General features: G+C 36.5%; 1 long non-coding RNA gene across 1 annotated transcript in view; it reads right to left on the bottom strand.

The window, feature by feature from the left end:
* Positions 1-2,138: 2,138 nt before the first annotated feature.
* The window catches only part of LOC118924336 (uncharacterized), a 60,470-nt gene continuing 44,115 nt past the window's right edge, over positions 2,139-18,493 (bottom strand). Inside the window, exon 3 of the long non-coding RNA XR_008998556.1 lies at positions 2,139-2,450. This is a non-coding gene — a long non-coding RNA (uncharacterized LOC118924336). The remainder of the gene's footprint in view (positions 2,451-18,493) is intronic.

An 18,493-nucleotide genomic window follows, 5' to 3' on the forward strand; every position in this document is an offset into this window, starting at 1 on the left:
GACCAGAAGGGAAATAAAGACAGTAAAGTATCAGCAGACCAGAGGTCTCAGTGAGATCAAAAGAGAGGTAGGGTATAACTCAGTGGACAAGGTGGATGGACAGGAGGCTGCAGACAAAGGGGGAATTTCTGACTTCCTGATCTGAGCCATGAATAGACAACAAGGTTTTACAGATTGGGGAGGTGGGGTAATGAGAAGCCCCAAAACTCATGCAGTCCAGGAAACAGGTGGGTCATCGATGCAGTTGGGGCAGGTGGAGAAAACAAGGTCGTTGTAATTCGTTACCTACTTAATCTACCATGTTTCTGCGGTAAGACAGTTTCAAAGTTGTAGATAATAGAAGTGTATCAACTGGGGTATTGAGGAGACAAATCAAATTATTGTGGCTATAAGCTCAAAATGTTCATAAAACCCACAAGTGCTCATAGTGGGGAGATGGCTCCTCTCAGTCTCCAGCAGAAAACAGTCATTTTCTATAATTCATCTTGTGTTTGACATTTCTATAGAACAGTTGAACTAGGATCACAACATAGCCTTATTTAAAATTAGCACTACTATGTTTTAATTTTAATTAATATTTCATTGTCAGGTTATTTTTAATGCTACTGAAAATGAATCTGTCACACAATTAGTAGGGCTTCCTGCTTTCACTGGTACATGAAAAAAGGCCACCTTAGTCATTAAAATAGAATTCAATTAAAGTCCATGTTAAATAAAGTTTGAGAGTATGAGTGTTTCACAGAGGAAGAGAAGTGTTTACCATATCCTTAAGGTCATCCAAGTGGAAACTTATATAAAAAGGATGAGGGCAGAGAGGTAGAGGAAACTCTTTAGCAAATCTCGGTCATGTCTACTTGCTGAGAGTCCCTCATCCCTATTCATGGACAGCCCTTTCACATTCTCCCTCAAGCCACAGAGCAGTATGTTTTACTACAATCTAAGGTACATTGAAACAACTAAAGCATTAGGATAAACACAAATTCAAGCAAAACACTGAAAGAAGAAACAAATGAATAATAAACTTCTCCACCTGCTAGAGATTCTACTGGTAACAAACTCAGATACAGGCATGTGAAAAGATTATCTGCTATTCCAAGCAATCACAGCTAAATGAAATCACTTCAAGCTGTAACTTCTCTTCTGCTTTTCCAAATAAGCCAGCATTAATATACATACACATTTCCATCAGAGTAAGGGTGTTTAAAGGGTAAGGATAAAACATAACACACATGCACACATGTCTTACTGTTAGTGTGTTTTTCTATAATTAAGTGCTAAGCTTGTTAATTTACTTATTTTAAATGAAAAAAATGAAAATTGAGGTCTCAATCTGACAGGGATTGCACCTGAGGATTAAAATTTCCAAATACATACCTCCTAGTCCCCATCTTTTAATTATTGCATAAGTGGTTGCCTAGGAAATCTCCTGACTGAATGAAAAGGCTCAAATGAACTCTCACTTCCAAGTTTGCAGGTCTGACTCAGTACCTTTGCTCCCACAAAGACCTGCAGAGTTCTCAGAGGCAGATATTTTTGCAACCTGGAAAACATTTTTTAAAAATTATTACTTTGACTATAGATTTATAAAAGGCATAAAAGTTAAGGACAAATCCCAATTCATATTAAATTTAGAGGAGAAATGCTATTTTCAAATATGCCCATACAATCTGCCTCAGGTAATTATGGGGTGTTACTTTTATGGCAATATGTTGACATGACAGTGATTAAACATAACAAGGACAGAGATTAAGACCATGGGGACACCAAAGGTCACCATGGTGACCCCCCAAAACCACTGTAGACCTACCCCAAGATCAGGTTCCCTGCTGTTTCTTGCAACCTGGCTACACCTCTGCCTGGAATGACACCACATTATGAATCAGTGACAAAACAAAACAACATGGCAAAGATCATCACATGCCAATTAGTATACAACCCACGGCAAGGGCATCTCTGATGGTCCCATTTTGACCACAGCAGATGCACTGAAAGAGGCTGAAGGAGGGTTAGTCTGCAGACTTTTGAGTAAGGGCAGAATCTTATGTAATTAGGGCAAATTAGAGTAGGAATACCAAGAACATCCTCAAGGCTAAGGCCAAGGCCAGAGAATACTGTGATTCTGACACGGCTTACGGTACCTCAGGATGGAGATGATGGAGGCCTGGAGCAGGAGATGGCAGGAGCAGAGTGCAGGAGCGGGGCCCAGGGCTGGAGGCAGAGTACACCCAACGGAAGGGCCTTGGACTCCTTTCTCTGAGCTCTTATCTGAGCTTGGCTGCTTCCTCCAACATCTTGTCATCATCATCTTAGTCTCACCATCTCTTCTTTTGTTGTGGTAAGAACAGTCATCATTTAAATTTAAAGTTAACATCTACTCTTCTGGAGGAAAAGCACTGACCTCCCTCCATGCCCCAGCCATGTCTGTCTCAGAGCTTACTGCAGGTGGAGGGCTTCGGGGAAGAGAAGGCAAAGGAAGAGACATTCCTGAATTTGTCATTTTTTCAATGGATATTTAAATAGTCTGCTAATCTCTATCCCCACTGATCCAGCCTCATGCTGCAGCTAATTACTCTCCACATTGATGGATGGAGTTTAAAATTATGTCAGTGGCTCCCTGTTGACCTCAGGATAAAAACACAAACTCTCCTCAGCTTAGCTTACAAAGTATTTCACCAGTAGATCCCTGAAAACTCAACCGCACCACTGTGACCTTGAACCCATAAAAGAAAAACCTCCCCAGACGTGGTCTGGAACAAAGCCAAGTTGCTTACTTGATAAGTCACAACATCCTGGTGAAGTAATCAACACATTCCAGATAAAGTATTTTTTTCTAATGCGATTTTCTAATGAACTTTAAGATTAAGGCTTGATCTGGGGAACTACTTAACATTCACCCAGTTGCCTGTATCAAGAGCCTGAAGATTTTTAACCAGACTTTCTTTTCAATGATTTAATCATTCCTTCTTCCTAGAACATGTCCCTGTCAACAGTGGATCTTTGGATATACCTACCAGGAGCCTCTTCCCTGGCACTGCAACTGTAATAAAATGCTGGCACACACTCAAAACTAAACTGTCTACGACACTGTCTTTAACAAACCCCTCACCTCAAGCGTGTCCAAACACCCTGCAGTTTCCAGCATGCTCCTTGGTCTCTAAGTTCCACAGGCCTTTGAATCAAGGCAACCTCTCCCAGGAGCCTGGTATTCCCCCTGACTCTGTCTTCTCCAGCTATCAAAACCCCATTTCCCCTCAGTTTACCTGTATATATCTTCCCAAACCTAGGTCTTATGTCAGTTCCTCCATAAAGATTTGCCTAGAGTGTCTGCACCACAGGTGCCTCTGTAACAGAGCTATTATCACACTACATTCTATTTCTCACTAGACTGGAAGCTTACTGAAGATAGCAGTGGGTCTTTTTATTTCTGTACTCCTACTCCATCACAGAGTCTGTCTCAAAAGGAGCATATAATAAATGTCTGTTAAATGAATGCATGTTTACAGCCTAGGGCAGGAATCAACCTTGCAGGCAAAAGCAGTACATCCCCTTGTACAATACACTTTTAGATGCTCTGAGTTTGGACTAAGTCAAAATCAGATAGGATAACTTGATATTAAGACTGATGCTTCTGCATCTTATTGTTGAAGAGAGAGACAAGGCTGGGGGAAAAAATTCGCTGTGAGAGGTAATCATCACTGTGCAGCTTAGAAAACATCCCTGAGATGCAGTCTGATTCTGAGGACAGCCTCCATCTGGACTGAGGCAGACTATAACCCACACAGCGGCCCACACAGCACTGCTCTATACTAGGGGAACCAATGCAAAGTCTATGAAAAGCACAGGCTACCAGGAGGTGGCTTAAATGTAAAAATTCCTGAAATTTTACCACCAAAGGAAAAATACACGGGATTTTAGAGGAGAAGCAAAATTGAAAAGGGGGAAATAAAAGATGGATGAAAATTTTAAAGCATCCTTACAGTTCAGAATCTTCTTAGCATGAGAATATAAAAATCTAATTTTTCATGAAAAACTAGGTAAGTTTGGGGAATACAAAGCCTAGAAATTAACTGGGAAAGTTCAGGAGAATCTCCTTCTTATTGCTTGTTGGCTTTTGAATGGGGGTGAAACGGCTTTTAAATGCTGTAACGGAAAGATAGCCTCTGTTCCCCACCCATTTCTCCTGATCTTTCTCCTGATCTAGAGCATTTCCTGTAACATCAAACCCTCCAGGAAGCCAAGGTAAAACGAGGCCCAGGAACTTAGCTTTCTGTGTACTGGTTATGAGTCTTCCTCTCATTTAGGAAAATTTCCATTTGGTACTAAATTTTGGAAGTGTGCTTGTAGAATGGCAGAGTTGATAGACTCCTGTCTTCTGCTGGGGTTGTTACACACGTTCCTGGGAGGGCATGGTAACTCAACAACAGGTTTGTAAATATAACCCTGTCCCAATAGAAGCGATGGTATTCTCTCAGACAAGCTCAGGAAAATATAGGTGGTCCAAACAGGTGTTTTTTGACTGACTTCTCCCAGTATAACAATTACACATGATATGTCATGACTCTTCATCCCAGTATCTTTTCCCAAAAATGGCTCAACATTCATCATCTTTTTGAAGATCATTTCAAGGCCTTAGAAACTAACCTGAACAGTAATTGCAGGAAGGAAGTATATCTGCCAGATCTGAGCAGTAGAAATATGCCTGACTCTGAGCATGAAGGACCCAAGAGCCTGCAGCTAACCAGACAGGGTACAGTTACTGTAGTACAGGCTGGTATGGGTGGCGGGGGAAGGGGGGCTGGCACCTGTATCCAAACTGCATAGTTTTCTTTACTAATGAAAAATACAGAGCCAGTGTATATCCAAAGATCTTATGTTTAATAGGCCTTTAATCTACCTGGGAACAAATTGTTTGTATTTCATTTCATAATGCTGTCTTTCTCATCTACACTTACACACTTAAAAAGAATGATAATACTAAGACAGTCACAGTGCACTGGACAGCCCTCACTCAACTGAAACATAAAACATAAGCAATACATCCTACAATCTACACATATATGAAAACTTTAAAAGAGACTTATTATAAGAACATGTGGGAATCCCCCACATGAATTTAAGAATCTTTTGACTGACTGAAAGTAGACTTGAGGGGCCAGGGAAAGGATTTACCCTGTGGTTGATTAAAAACAATATTCTCTTTCTGAGTTGTCATACCAAGTGACCATGAAGTGAGAAAAAGCCCTCTTAAAATGTATTTTTTAAACTTTTTCCCCTACAACTGAATTCTAAGATTGACTGAATGACAAAATACTCTAACACACTCAAAACAATTTCTTTTAAGTTCAGAATACTAAGGAGAAAGTACATGAAGTTCTAATGTTCTGAAAATAAACCATAACTAGTCCATCTTTATGAAACATTTGCACCTATGGATGAAATTAAGTGTCCGCTAATGTGGATTTGCAAAATTGGTCATTTTGGGCATCATAGTTTAGCACAAGCTTGTTTGAAACAGTAAGTTCTCTAAGAGCACATGATATGACGATTCAATGAACAAAAACATAATATATATATATATATATATACACACACACACACACACACATATATATATATAATTTCAAGAACATTTCTGCTGTATGTTAAAAAATTACATGTAATTTCATTCTTATTCAGAAATAGACTTGAAGTGGAAATGTAAATGAACTTATTTGAGTTGCATGCAGAAGAGTTATTAGATGAAAAAAAATTAAATTTGTTAAGAATTTCACCCCATAAACAATACAATAAGCAGTCTGTAATCTGAACTCCTAAGGTTCAGCAACTTAACAGGCTAACAGAGGCAGGTGGTAGGCTAACGTATTATGATGTCAGAATAGGTATCAGAAAGCACTAAAACTTATAAATCTTTAAAACACAATTTTATACATAGAAATATTTCCATCAAAATAATAAGAATTAATGTATTTTGGTGTTTACTAGATAAGCTTCAGAATGGACAAAGTGTTCTTATGCTAAGCTTTTTCCCCCAACAGTGAGAGAGAAATGAGGCTTCCTAATGCTAGAAGAATGAAGTACAAGCTATGCAGCCACATGAGTAGAATGGAGTAGTCCATATGGTACAAGGATGTCGTGTATAGAGTCTGAAGATTTTTCAATAAAACCAATACATCAAACATGAGGAATGAAGAAAGATTTAACACAGCAACTAACTACTCAAACCCTTCTTAGGCCTAGGCAATTTTTATTTATTCTTAAGGCTTTAAACACAAAATCAGTACATTTGGAGTACAAAGTAATAATAGGCATGGTTTAAACATGACAGGATAGAGAGATGACAATCAACAAAACTCTTAAATTGAGCCTACATGGTGCTTAGTGACTGGCTTCCAAAGAGCAGATTACGGAAAGGGGGGGAAATGAATCAACAGTGGAGAAACTTGGCAAACACTGTCCTGGCCAGGTGATCAAGGTCAGTATCATTAGAGTTAAGTCATGATGATAGCAGGTTCCCTTCATACAATGTGATAAAAATGTCACTTCACTTCTGTGTGGTCTTCCTCATAAAAATCCATTACCCAGTCTAACATTCAGAAAAGTATGAGAAATATCCAAACTGAGGAACATTCTACAGTATCTAGCCAGTATTCCTCAAAACTGACAATGTCATCAAAAACAAGGGAAGTCTGAGAAACTATCATAGACCAGAGGAAATGAAGAAGACATGACAACAAATTAGTATGACATTGTGGGCGGATCCTGGAACAGAAAAAGGACCTTGGGGAAAAAATAAGTGAAATCTGAATTAAGTATGCATTTTAGTTAATAGTAATATACCAGTGTGGGTTTAACTGTGACAAATGTAACACAGTAATTTAAAAGATAGCAAATGGAGTAACTGGTGAACACTTATGGGAACTCTCTGTACTATCCCTGCAATTTTCAAATCCAATATTATTCTAAATAAGGGGTTTAAACTTAGGTAAGTGAGCCCACAGCACCAATGTAGGGGACTTCAGGTGTGTGCTTCAGCACTGGCTACACCAATACCCAGAGGCTAGGATCCTGTCCATTCCGTATGCTCACCAACAGACAGACACTTTGGCCATTTGGGAACCTGTCTAAGATGCCAGAAGACCACAGATGGTGTGCATATGACACAAACAAACATCTCTGAAGTGCCTAACACCCCCATGTGAAGTGAAAAATATGCAATTTTATGCAAGAAAAAATAACAAAGGCTAAATGGGCTGGCCTGGAGCCACCACTGCTCTGTGAAAACACATGACAAACCAGCCTTCATCCTTCACTTAGCAATACCACTGCCAGAATCCAAGCAGGTGTAAAAGAGAGTTGTGCAGACTTCCCTCACATACCTGACAGGCTCTATATTCTATTTCCTTAACATAAAAAAGGTAAACTAGACAAGAAGCAAGGGCACAGAATCTTTTAGTATTTAGGAGAAAGTAGGCCACATAAAAAACACCTCTTTGCCAAATAGCACATAAATTATCTATTTTCAAGAATCTGTCCAGGAAGGGAACATGTGGGGCTATGTGAGCCATGTTTCATAAAGAAGAGATAAAGTCTTTGAAGTGCTCCTCAATACAGAAAAACATTTTGTCTTTACAGAATAAACATGCGGCAATATGCGGCATGACTGTTTACTGCAATGGATTTCTTTAATTGCCTTGAATTTTAACTGAAAAAGAAATTTGGGGATTTATCTTCTCTAACCAAAAAGTTCCATAATTTATAAAACAGATGAATATACAGTACTTATTAGGCCAGAAAATTAAATATAAATGCCTTCAAATTTCTTTCAGAAAACAGACACACTGTCATCAAAACCATAGCAGTTTTAGAGGAAAAGTGGCCTATTATTTAAAGTTCATCTGAAGAAAAATGATGCAGAAATAGCTCAGGAAAATCTGAAAAGAATAATAATCATAGTAAATAACAATGAAGATGAGAGGGTCTTGTTCCACCAGCTCTAATAATTAAAACAGTGTGTTGTAGATCTAAAAAAAACAGATACATTATCAATAGAAGAGAATAGCACATCTGAAAAAAAAATATTAAGTTTGTGTATTTTAAACATGTATTGAGTACCTGTTATGCATGGTATTGTTGATGGTTACTTGCTTGACGGTGAAACAAAAAAGGAAAAGTCAGTCAAAGCAAAAGGAAACTGACTAGCTATATGGGATGAAAGGAAGTTAGATATTTTTCTCACATCTCACACCTGAATACATCCCAGATAAATACTTAATTATATAAAATATACTAGCATTCCTAGAATAAAATAGAGGAATATTTACATAGAACTTTGTAATGGGAAAGATGTTGATGGTTTCTTCTGCTGTGCAGAAGCTTTTCAATTTGCTGTAGTCCCACTTGTTTATTTTTGCTTTTATTTCCCTAGTCCATAGAAACCACAATGGAGAAGATGTGAGTTCACGAATAATCATTGTGAAGTATGTTAATCTAAATGTCCACAGGGGCAATGGTAAAATAAATTACTGTTAGTCAAGTACTGGATGGTTATACAGTCATTAAATTGTTGATGAAGGTATTTATTTACTATGATGGAAATGTCAGTATATAGTAAAAAGGTAAGTTATTTACATTATGTGTATAGTAAAAAGATCTAAATACAGATATTAAAAAGGATATCAATAAGAGTCATCTAGCACTCTGTAAAGATATCAGTTCTCCTCAAATCTATAAATTCAACACATGAACTTGAAGGCTTTTCATGGAATGTAACTCTAAAATGCATATGGAGGAGCAAAAGTTGAAAAGTAGGGACATTTCTGAAGGAGAACAAGGAGAAAAAGGACTTACTAGACAAAAAGACATCATAAAGAAACAAAGACATAATTAAGAAAGTGTGAAACTGGACGCAGAAAAAAAGAAATAGATTAGTGCAACAAAATAATCTCCAGAAGATCTACCTAGGTGGAAAGTTGCTATGACAGATGGCATTCCACATCAACGGAGAAGAGATGCACCAGTGAATAAATGCTCCTAGGAAAACTGGCTGTCTATAGAAAAATAAAGTGAGGTATTTACATCTCACAATATACACACAGAACTCTATTTTAGATGCATTACAGGCAAAATTGTGAAAAGTAAAACTTTAAAATGTTTAATAGAAAACAGAGGACAAAGTTTTTATATGACCTAGCCTAAGGAAGAATTTTAAAATGATACATAAAGAAACTATGCAAAAGAACTGATTAAATTCAATTGCATTAAAAGGAAACTCTTACTCAACAAAAGACATTTAAAAAGTGAATAATCAAGCTTAAAACCAGAAAATAACTGAAAACATACAGACAGCAAAAAGTGGGTGAGGAAAAAAATGTAAGGACTGTGTGGATAAAGTGAAGGTTCCTATGGCCAGGATTCTCATGGGACCATGGTCTGTTTGCTCACTACATACGTGTGGGCAATACGTTGTTATTGACTCTATATAAAAGAGCTCTGCCCAGTGCTCTGGGTGACACGGTGGCATGGCAGCCTTCAGGAGAGCAGAGAGGCTGGAGTGGTGGTGGTGCCAAGGAGAGAGACTGAGACGGCTGAGGGGGTAGAGAGGCCCAGAGGCAGAGACCAGCTTGCTGCATGCAGACTCACTCTGAGTGGACAGGATTCAAGTGACTGACCTGCCACCATGGGAATAAAGTTGGGTATAAACCCTTTCACTCTAAGAACATTCCACTGTCATTCCTTGGTCTCACTGAATGCATAGTGAACTTGTCTGGGGCTGAAATCCATTGGCAAGACAGACAGCCTCCAAATTAATAAGAAAATGGGCACGTGGTTGGAATATCCACTTCCCAAAAGAAACTCAAGTGGCTAATAAACACACAACTTCTCAATCACACCAGTAATCGACAAAATTCTAATCAAGATCACAAAGAGATAACATTTCACGTACACCACATTAGCAAATTAAAGTCTGGCAATGACAAGCGTTTTGAGCATATGGAGCAAGGTACAGCCATTTTAGAGAGCAATTGCATTACAGTTATTCAATTTGAAGTTACTGAAATTCTAAGACCCAGGAATTTTCTGGTTATATACTCCAGAGAAACTAAGTACATCACTAACAAGATATGACTACATTTTTTCAATAGTGAAAAATTGCAAAACTTAAATTTTTCTGTCAGTTGGGATGTATTTTAAAATTGAGATGTTTATAAAACTAAGTATTTTAAAAACTAAAATGAGCAACTACAGCTACATATATTATTATGAATAAATCTTGAAAACATAGTATTAGGCCATCAAGGCAAGCTCCAATGATATACATATAATATGTACTGTAGTGAATGCTAAGATGTGCTGCTTATGTCTGTCTTTAGCACTGACAGGCAACTCACTCAGGTACTTGGAGTACTGCAGACTGACAGCTCTTAGGTTAAAAGAGTTACCTCCATAGTCAGTCCCCTCTCCAGGGGCAGCCTCCATCAAGTAACTGCTCAGTTTGAGGCTGCAAATGCTGGGTCCCTTACCCTAACTTGGGACAATTCTGAAGGGCTATCCTATATTTCAGTGCTCCTTTGGGATCAGGTGAGGTCTTTCTTGTGGCTGCACTTTAGCTCAATTTCTCCCTCTGTCCAATCCTGCTTCCTTCTCTTTCACAGGTGTTAATCCTATAATCTCCTTAAACTTCCTGCATGTTAATCTCCTTCTAAGTGTCAAGCTTTCCTTGGAATTCTACTTTCAACAGATGCAATTTCTATCTTGTTTGAAACCCTGTACCACACAAATTTAAGAAGACTGATATATACCAAGTATCTTTTCTTATCACACTGGAAGGAAATTAGAAATCAACAGAAGGAAAACTGGAAAATTCACACAAATTTAAACAAACAATACACTCTTGAAATTAAAACACACTCTTGGAACTAAATGGGTCACAGGAGACATCAAAAGGGAAACTAGAAAATATCTTGAGAGAAAAAAGAAAACACAACATACCAAAATTTATGGGATGCAGCAAAAGCAATACTAAGAGGGAAGTTTATAATGGTAAACACCTACATTAAAAAAGTAGATTCCCAAATAAACAAGCTAACTTTACACCTCAAGGAACTAGAAAAAGAACTAAGCCCAAAGTCAGCAAAAGGGAGTAAATAATAAAGATTAAATCAGAAATAAACAAAAATGCAGAAAAACAAAATTTTTAACAACCAACAAAACTAAGAGTTGGTTTTTTGAAAAGATCAACAAAATTGACAAATGTTTAGCTAGACTAAGGAAAAAAAGAAGACTCAAATAAATTCAGAAATGAAAAAGGAAGCAGAACAATGCTAGAAATATAAAGGATTATGAGACTACTATGAATAATTATATACCAAGAAATGAATAACCTAGAAGAAATGGAAAAGTTCCTAGAAACATGTAAGCTATTAAGACTGAATCATGAGGAAACAGAAAATTTGAACATATCTGTAACTAGTAAGGAGGTTGAATCAGTAATCAGAAACTTCTGAAGAAAACCACAGAACCAACAACTTCGCTGGTTAAGTCTATCATATAACTAAAGTATTAAAGCTAATTCTTCTCAAACTGGTACTGGCATAAAGACAGACATGTAGACCAACAGAACAGAACTGAAAGCCCAGAAGTAAACCCACATATATACACTGATCTTCAGTAAGGGTGCCAAAGAGGGAAAGGAGCCAAAAGGTCAATCTCTTTAATAAATGAAGTTGCAAAAACTAGATAACCACCTACAAAAGAATGAAACTGGACCCGTCACACAGCATATGCAAAAATCAACTCAAAATGGATAAAGACTTAAACGTAAGACCTGAAACTGTAAAACTCTTCAAAGAAAACATGGCAGAAAAGCTTCATGATGTTGGTCTCCCCAAAAAGCAAAAATAGACAAGTGGGACTACATAAAACAATTTTGCACAGCAAAGGAAATAATCAACAGAGTGATAAGGAAATCTACAGAATGGGAGAAAATATTTGCAAACCACGTATCATTATTAAGGAGCTAATACCCATAATAAATAAGGACCTCTAGAACTCAATAGCAAAGATGACAGATCTGGAATTTTATCCAGAACTCTTGCAGTCAAGATCTCAGATATAATTGCATTCCCATGTTTATTGCAGCATTATTCACAAAAGCTAAGAGGAGGAAATAACCCAAATGTTCCTCAATGGATGAATGGATAAAGAAAATGTCATACACACACACACACACACACACACACACACACACACACATACACACACAATGGAATATTAAACAACCTTAAAAAAGGAAATCCTCTCATCTGTAACAACATAGTTGGACCCTGAAGACATTATGCTAAGTGAAATAAGCCAATCACAGAAGGACAAATATGCATGACTTCTATTTTTATGAGGTATCTACAGTCTGTCAAACAGAAGCTCAAAGCAGCGTGATGGTTGTTAGGAGAAATGAGTTGTTATTGTTCAGTGGGTATAAAGTTTCAGTTGTACAAGATGAGGAAGTCCTAGAGATCTGTGCAACATGGTGCTTACAATTAACAAGAATGTACTGTACATTTAGAAATTTGTTAGCAGAGTGAAAATATAAAAAGTAAATGCTGCAATTCTATTTATGTTTAGGAATACATCTGTATTTAGTAAAGGTGTAAAAACACGCATGAGAATGAAAAACACCAAATTCAGGGAAGTTACCTTTGTAAAGTAGAAAGGGGGCCAAGTTTGTATAATACTCTTTTTAGTAACTATGTAACACTTTAATTCTTTAATATATCTATTCTTTCTGTGCATGCCTGAAATATTCCGTATTTTAAAAAGGAACTTTAAAGAGAAGGAACAGCTTGCCCCTGTAGGAACTATTCTCTACCTTCTTTTTATCAAAATAAATAAGATGGATGACATTCATGTGGACAACAGATTATCATGGGTGTTCCCACATTTTGAAACAAATTTTGTGGTGGAAGCAAAGAAAATAGAGCCACAGAGTTCTTTTTTCTTACAGTCTTTCTTTATTAAATGTTGAAATCTCAAAATTGTTTACAAATATGTAACTCCTTACTATGTACCAGCAAGATCATTTTAAATTGTCTGCTATAAAGATAAAATCATGTATGATTTCCATAGTAACTCTACTTTTCTTTCTCCTGCTCAATAAATTATCATATTTCAAGTGAGTGAAATTATATGTATGACTTTGCTTTTGTCAAGTTTCACACAGTGGTACCATAATTTCAAACAGGGCAATCTGACCCTGAACTTGGACTGTGTTTATTATTAGAAACAAACCCCAAAGAGAACTTCTAATAGTAGGATCCAGAGTAAAAGGAGATGCCTAGGATTGCTCTAAATTCAGAACATTTCCAATATAAAGTGTTAAAGTCTAATTATAGTTAGAGAAAACGTGACATGTTAATGATTTTTGTATTTATAATACAAATATTAGCAAAATGAAGGGATTACCTGGATAATTTAAGTTAAAAAAACCATTCACATGAAAAGTCACACAGCTAAGATAAAACTATTTCTTTAAACTTATTAGACTAATTCCACAATTGCCAATTTTGCTCTATTTGCTTAGCTCTGATCTTAGTTTTAAACTTTGATATTTCACTGTATATTAACAATCAGTTCCATGTTCCTAGGGTTGGTCCACAGATTTCTTTCTTTCCTTGTCCCTAACCAGCCTTCTGAGCTTATATAGAACAGCAAAACATTGCATAAAGTAATTCAGAAGCCCAAATAAAGGAAAATAGCACGTGGTGGGAGGCAGAATGAAAAAATTCAAATTTTCTTAATAATTTGGGGCAAACAGATTTTTGTACGTATCCAAGGCACAAAGCACAAACAACCCAATTTATCTTTAACCAGTATTAATTATTCAGAACTGCTACTGAGAACTTAACCTTAGCTTCCATATTTGTTTGATATAAAAGATTTACAGACATAGTTGCAGAGAAGAGGAAACCAAAATAAGTAAATGAAAATTCTCAGGTATGGGCAAAAAAACAGGGTTGTTGGGTGGGAATGGAAATCTTCAATGATCTATGTCAACAAAAGCCATTGTATCTTAAAGGAATTTTACTCACAATCCCTTCCTTTTCATCACTGTATGTTTTGAGTTCCTCTTTCCCTTGACGCTGTCAAAAACCGTTCTGTCAAAAAAAACTTTTTTCCAGCAATCCACTCATTTCCTAACTTCAGCCCCATCTTAGGAATTCAGACCTCCGCTGAGGTTAGGGACGACAGAGGCACTCCCTCTTGTGGTACAACAGGAAAACTGCCTGTTTACTCACACTCAAGCCCAAAAAGTCATCTGAGTTTATCACTGAAGCAGATACTTGTCTCCATTTTATAAACACGGGAACAGCCTAACTGAGGTGAAGCAACTTACTTCCTCAAAGCATCCCAGTCAAGAATACAGTTAAAGCAGGATCTGACCACACAGTACAAAAAGGTAAGTCTGTAGCAATTTTAATTCCTGTTTTCACGTAGTTTCAAAGTAGCTATTTACACAGTATTTTTGGCTTAATATACATATACTAACAGTAATATTTAAAAAAACAGAAGACGAAAAATGGGCAAAAATTTTTATAAGGAGTTATTTTCCAAATTGTTTTACAATGTTCTCAGAAAAGTATAAAAATGGGTATTATTTTGTATATCATGGATCTGCTTGTTACCGAACTACTTTTTTGAAAAGGACAAGGCAGAAATAATTAGAATTTCCAAATTGTTATCCTTATTTACACGTAAATGCCAATGGACATGAAGAATTATGTTTTGTGTTAATGGTATGCCAAAAAATTTTTAAACCTCTGTTGATTTCCAAATACCTTTATTATGAATCTTTATCATGAATTAATATAATTAAAAGTACCTCCTTTTGCAGGGTTGCTTTTAAATGAGCTAAAAGGATTGAGCAGTCTTTTCTAAAATTTACCTTTACGTTATTTGTAACAAAGAAGTACAAAGAATACACTTTATAAATGATAAAAATACAGAGACAAGTAGAAAAAGTAACCAAAAGGAACTACTGAATTCTTGAATGTGATAGGTTTTCATGTGCAAGAATTTTTCCATTCTACAATTACCCTGAAGTTTTTAACAATGATTTTACCTATAAACGTGAGCTGGACTATAGCCCCATACTGCTGCACAAACACTGCTTGCCAAGACCATGCCGGTTTTCACCTTCCTCCCTAGTGCTCCAGGTGTGTCCTTCCAAGGTGAACAATGGGTCAAAGAGGAACATTCTTTTAAGTTCAATCAAGTGTATACAAATAGCTGCACTCCTCTGATTAAGACCTCCAAAGTGAAGTCTTGGTTTCCCAAATTAGGCAAAACAAATGAAACCCCTGGTTGTCTTAAATTCCTACCTCAATGAATTATACCACCACTTGCTTCTACTTACAGACATGGGCAGAATCATGTGCAACATGTTCTAGAATTGCTGACTTGTCATTAAAATTAGGTAATTTTCTACCTGAAAGATATTCATTGTCACCTAAGGGAGTAAAATTCTATATCCTATTTTATATACGAGAACATGCAGGACAAAGGCATGAAGTCACTAACCCCCGAGATCCTGATTCCTGATAAGGTGCAGAACATGACCAGAACCAGCTGGAATGTGTTCCAGACGGGCTTCTCTTGGTTGCACTCAATTTCTCTCTCTCCACTCCTGGAAGGATCTTATGCCCAGATTACCTGATGTATGTCTCCATACTCATATGAGGTTGGGGAAAGGTGACTGTCCACCCCAGGCCTAGAAGGGTATGCCTTTCTGTATCTGACAAATGAAAAGGTGTTAAGCCATCATCATTTTCCTTCCTGAAGAACCGAAAGGTGGAGAATACCTACAACTACACATCTGAACTACTATACATGATAGAATACTAATCTTAAAAAACAACCATTTCTTCCAGTGGGGAATGTGAACAGTTATTAAACATAAAACCAATCATTATAAAAAAATGTTTACGTCCAAGGGAAATTCAAAACTGTTACTGGTCACTAAATTCTGGGAAAGACAACTAATAATGATTTATTTTGCAGTTAGAATCCAAAGAGCATTTGACAAAAATCATTAATTCAGTGGCCCTCACCTCACCAAAGTACTCCAAAGCAGTATATTACAATGAAGTCAGCAATATAGTCCAATTTCTTGAATTGTCATCTTAAAGAAAATTAAAAATTTTGAGGGCCTATCTACTTTTCAATGCCTTTATTGAGGTATGAATTTACAATGCCATGAAAGTCATCCATTTTGACTGTACAATTAGTGAGTTTTGATAAATTTATACAGCTGCATAATTATCACCAAGAATACTTCCATTACCCCAACAGGTCCTTTGCAGCTGTTTATAGGCCAATCTCCACTCCCACCTCTGGCCCCAGGCAATCACTGTTCTGATCTGTGGCTTTGCCTTTTCTAAAAATTTCACATAAATATAGTATCATACAATATACAGTTCTTTGTTTCTGGGTTCTTTATTTGGCATAATGATTTTAGGTTCATCCATGTTGTAGTATATATCACTAGCATGAATTAGGACTTTGTTCCTTTTCGTGGTTAAGTAATATTCCATTGTATGGATAGACACATTTTGCTCATCTATTCATCAGTTGATGAATTTGCACTGTTTATAGTTTTTGTCTATTGTGAATATTACTGCTATAAACATTTGTTTGGTTTAAAGGCACAATTATTTTATAACCTTATTGAGCTGTAATTGATATAAATGGCACATATTTAAATTATACAATTTGATGAATTTGACATAATGTATGAATCCATGAACTATAATGCATAATCAAGATGATATATATACTAGCCCCCAATGTTTCATTGTACCTCTCCCTTTGGAATTCTTTTTTTCCTTCTCTCCCAAGCTATCCTCCAGCAAACACTGGTCTTTTCTCTGTCACCATAGATTAGTTTGCATTTTCTAGAATTTCACCTAATTTGAAATAGTATGGCATTTTGGGGAGGGGGAGGCAGGAAGTATGCTGGCCTTTTTCATGCAGCATAATTACTTTCAGATTCATACATGCTTCTGTAAATATTTATGAACAGTTCATTTCTTTCCATTACTGAATAGAATTCTATTATATGGATATGCTACAATTTTCTTATCCACGTATCTGCTGATGGACACTTATTTCCAGTTTTTCACAATCACAAATAGAGCTGCTGTGAACATCATATACAAGTCTTTGTCTCAATATATGCTGTTATTTCTTCTGACAACCTACCAAGGAATGGAACTGCTGGCCATCCAGCAATGTATGAATATTCTGGTTTTTCTATATCCTTGCCAACACATGGATGGTCAGTCTTCAATTTTAGACATTAGAGTAGGTGTAGCATCTTATTAAGGCTTAATTTGCATTTCCCTAATGACTATGTTGAAACTCTTTTCATTCATCTATCCTCTTTGGTGAAATCTTTATCCAAATTTTTTGCACATTTTTAAATTGAGTGTTAGGAGTTCTTTATATAAGGAAACAGAAGCACTCAACAATTCATTAAAGGAGATGGACTTAACAGACATCTATAGAACACTCCACCTAAAAGCAGCAGGATACACATTTTTCTCAAGCGCACATGTAACATTCTCCAGAACAGATCACATACTAGGCCACAAAGAGCCTCAGTGAATTCAAAAAGACTGAAATTGTACCAAGCAACTTCTCAGACCACAATGGTAAGAAACTAGAAATAAATTACACAAAGAAAATTACCACACACACGGAGGCTAAACAACATGCCTCTAAATAACCAATGGATCAATGACCAAATTAAAATGAAATAAAGCAATACAGGCAGACAAATGAACACAAAAATACAACAGTCCAATATCTGTGGGACAATGCAAAGGCCGTTTTAAGACAGAAGTACAAAGAAATAAGGCATACCCTCAAGAAACAAGAACCCCAAATTATCAGTCTAAACTCACAATTACTGAAATTAAAAAAAGAACAAATGAAACCCAAAGTTGGTAGAAGGAGGGACATAGTCAAGTACAGAGCAGAAACAAATAATATAGAGAAAAATAAAACAACAGAAGAAAATTAATGAAACCTGGCACACTAAGCCCAGTACACAGTTGGGGATTTTAAGGAGCTTCAGATTCATCAAGAAAAAAAGAGTACAATAAACAAAATTAGAATGAAAAACAAACAGGCACAACAGATACCACAGAAATACAAATAATTATTAAGAGAATACTATGAAAAAAAATTTCAGCAAACTGAACAACCCAGAAGAAATGGACAAATTCCTTAAAAAAGTAACCTTCCAAGATTGACCCACGAAGAAACAGAAAATCTGAACAAATCACTCACCATCAATGAAATTGAACTGGTAATCAAAAAACTACCAACAAACAAAAGTCCATAACCAGATGGCTTCATAGCTGAATTCTACCAAATATTTAAAGAAGAGCTAAGACCCATCCTTCTTAAAGTATTCCAAAAAGTAGAAGAGAGAATA

Source organism: Manis pentadactyla, chromosome 7 (assembly GCF_030020395.1).
Source record: "Manis pentadactyla isolate mManPen7 chromosome 7, mManPen7.hap1, whole genome shotgun sequence".
NCBI classification, from domain to species: Eukaryota; Metazoa; Chordata; class Mammalia; order Pholidota; family Manidae; genus Manis; species Manis pentadactyla.